The sequence below is a fragment of the Dendrobates tinctorius genome, unplaced genomic scaffold, assembly GCF_039654945.1.
Source record: "Dendrobates tinctorius isolate UK_male_01 unplaced genomic scaffold, ASM3965494v1 ptg000143l, whole genome shotgun sequence".
In the NCBI taxonomy this organism is placed as follows: Eukaryota; Metazoa; Chordata; class Amphibia; order Anura; family Dendrobatidae; genus Dendrobates; species Dendrobates tinctorius.
The window spans coordinates 37,374,681-37,378,394 of record NW_027361810.1 but is presented as its reverse complement, the minus strand read 5'-3'; positions in this window follow the sequence as shown (position 1 = coordinate 37,378,394).

The following is a 3,714-nucleotide window of genomic DNA, read 5'->3' as shown; positions in this document are numbered from 1 at the left end:
TCACAAGCTGTTAAGTCCAATAAATCGTAGGCACACAGAACCCGGTGACACCGGGTCTCGTCATCCTGTTCGTGACGCCAAGTTGGTGTGCACTCACTCGCCAGGGCCGTGAGGTACTCGGTACCAGGCCGGTTGATCTTCTCAACGGGAGTTGTCACGGCAGTAGTGACCCGGTCCGTGGCCCTGGGGCTCCATTGCAAAAGGGGTTGTTTCAGTGTGCTTATGGTGGTGAAAGTTTATAAGTGATTCGTGACGCCACCTGTGGTGTTCGGCAAATGTTAAGCCGACGCTGCAGACAGATCCTCTGGGACAGATGGTGTAGTGCAGCAATGATGTTATAGCCCTCCACAGGCAGGGCTGTAGTCCCAGGTCAGTGTAGGTGAAGTGACACTTAGATGGTGTAGTGTCGGGCGCAGGAGAGATGTAGCGGAGTTGGGCAGGCTGACGCAGAGATAAGTGGAGGACACCAGGGCATGTAGTTCCAAAGCTTTACTCACAGTCTGTTGTGGTACAGGTGCCTGCATCTGTGCCGTGTCCTCCGGGTCAGGAGCTCAGCCAACTTCCAGGCAAGATGAAGTACTCCTTTCCAACACTCCGCCAACATATGTGCCTTTTCTGAACGTCTCCCTCTTAGCGCCTTTGAGTGAAGTACTCACAGTACTAAGTTACACTGGAGTTCCTCCTGTCAGATGTTCCTATGAACTCTACTTGTACGGCAGACAGCTGTAGTCTACTTCGGGGACTCCTTACGACCTAGTCCCAGCTCACACAAGTTGCTGTTGTGCCCCCAAGTATTGTGTGGGAATAAAGTGGTCACTGCTTCTATTCCTCCGGTGTCTGCTGCAGGACCATTAGTATCCATACAACCTCGGGGACCGGACCCTGGCCTTGCGCTTAGAACTTGGGAAGGGTTCTCCTCTAACCCTGGTCCTTGTTCTCTTATTCTCCTCACGTTCCGTACTAATCCTTTCCTTCTTATGGAGAGTCAGGCTTTCTATCAATGTTCTTTTCTTGTGCCAGCGGACCCAGATCACTGAGGTCGGCTGCAGCACTTCCTTCATTCATCCCACTCTGGGGATTTCCGTTCACTGACCTCGTCAGACTCCTGTGACTAACTGACTAAATCTTATCCTCTTCCCACTCTTTTAGTGCAAACTCAACTCCACCCGCCTCCCAGCACGCTTCGTGTTCCAAGCAGGGAGCCACCAAAGGGTGCTTTGCTACACTACTATGTTGTGTGGGATGCAGGTGTTGGAGTGTGGTCAGGTGTCTCCACCTTACCTGGATGATGGGGTATCACACCTCAGGAGGAGGTGCAGTACCTCTGTGGCGACTGAACCCTCAGGGGCACCACATAATTGCCCAATTACTTTTGGTCCCTTTAAAAAGAGGAAACTCCATAAATAGCTGCAATTCCTAAACCCTTACTTCACTTGGCATATGAATACCCTCAAATTAAAGCTGAGAGTCCGCACTTTAAGCACATATTGATTATAGAACTGTATCTTGAATATGTTTTGGTAAACAGCTGAAATGCCAAAACTTGTGTCACTGTCCAAGTATTTCTGGACCTAACTGTATGTCGTATAATGGCCAGAATTAGTGTTATTCCTCATGTACAGTTGTACACACATATGACAGCTAATTCTGAAAAGTCAATTAATCTGTAATAGTTCAAGACTGCAAAGCAGAGTCCAGCGATCCGCTTTTTCCGGCCATAGACAATAAATGGAGCAGTGGTCGAGCATGCGCATCCTCCACTCCATTCATTATAGGGCAGCAGAACCCTGTTCTCGGGGTTCCTGAGCTTCGATCTCTGGAGGTCCCAGCAATCAGCACGTTATTTCCTATCCTATGGTTATAATAATAATAAATTTTATTTCTATAGCGCCGACATATTCCGCAGCACTTTACATTTCAGAGGGGATTTGTACAGACAATAGACATTACAGCATAACAATAATCACATAGATTATAACAAATACCAAGAGGAATGAGGGCCCTGCTCGCAATCTTACAATCTATGAGGAAAGAGGTAGACACAAAAAGTGGGTGGTAACAGTTGCCCTGATTGTATGGACCAGCCATAATGTTAAGTGTGTAACAGTACAGACACAGAGGGCTAATGGATGCATAAAGCATGTGGGAACATGATGCTGGGAACCTGGTTATGGTAAAACTTTTGGCTGTGTCACCCAGGGATAGATTAGGTTAATGTGTTGAGGCGATAGGCCAGTCTGAATAAATGCGTTTTCAGGGCATGCTTAAAATTGTGGGGATTGGGGACTAATCATATTGACCTGGGAAGTGCATTCCAAAGAATTGGCGCAGCATGTGTAAAGCCTAGGAGACGAGAGTGGGAGGTTCTGATTATTGAGGATGCTTACCTCAGGTCATCAGCAGAATGGAGGGCGCGGGTAGGGTGGTATATTGAAACAAGGGAGGAGATGTAGGGTGGTGCTGAGCTATGGAGGGCTTTGTGGGTGAGGGTAATAAGTTTATACTGAATTCTGGAGTGGACGGGTAGCCAGTGTAATGACTGGCACAAGGTAGAGGCATCGGTGTAACGATTGGCAAGGAATATGATCCTGGCTGCAGCACTCAGGACAGATTGGAGAGGGGAGAGTTTGGTAAGAGGGAGACCAATTAGAAGAGAGTTACAATAGTCGAGACGAGAATGAATAAGAGAAACAGTAAGAGTTTTTGCAGAGTCAAAAGTAAGAAAAGGTCAAATTCTAGAAATGTTTTTGAGGTGCAGATGACAAGAGCGAACCAGTGATCGGATGTGGGGGACAAAGGAAAGCTCGGAGTCAAGTATGACCCCAAGACAGCGGGCATGTTGCTGGGGAGTAATAGTGGAACCACACACAGAAATGGCAATGTCGGGTATAGGTACATTAGTAGTGGGAGGAAACACAAGGAGTTCAGTCTTTGACAGGTTCAGTTTCAGATATAGTGAGGACATGATGTTAGACACAGTGTTTAGACAATCGCCGGTGTTTTCTAGAAAGGCTGGCGTGATGTCAGGAGAAGAAGAGTATAATTGGGTGTCATCAGCATAGAGATGGTACTGGAAACCAAATCTACTGATTGTTTGACCAATAGGGGCAGTGTACAAGGAGAAGAGGAGGGGGCCTAGAACCGATCCTTAAGGAACCCCAACAGTAAGGGGAAGGTGAGAGGAGGAGGAACCGGCAAAAGATACAGTAAAGGAGCGGTCAGAGAGATAGGAGGAGAACCAGGAGAGAACGGTGTCCTTGAGGCCAATGGAACGGAGCATAGTGAGGAGGAGCTGATGATCCACAGTGTCGAATGCTGCAGAGAGATCCAAGAGAATTAGCATGGAGTAATGACCATTTGATTTAGGTAGGGGGTAACTTGATTTTGGAGAACAACATTTGTTAAAAATAATGAAAGAAATGATACCCACCGTCACCTGCGGTGATTCATAAAAAGGTACATAATAACCATCCTCATTTAAATTTCCTGCTGAAGGGACGCGGGAAGGGATTTAAACATTGTTTTTTATGCCAAATATCTCCATGGTTCTTTATAGAGCTATGAGAAAACCTTACAATTAAAAAAGGAAGTGTTTCTTTCTTTTTGCCTATTTTTAGATTTAGCGCCCACTCATGCTATAATTTAAGGTTTAGGTGCAGCGTATAGGATATAGTGGTAGCTGGAGATCGCTTCCCCCACAGCAGTCATAGCTGT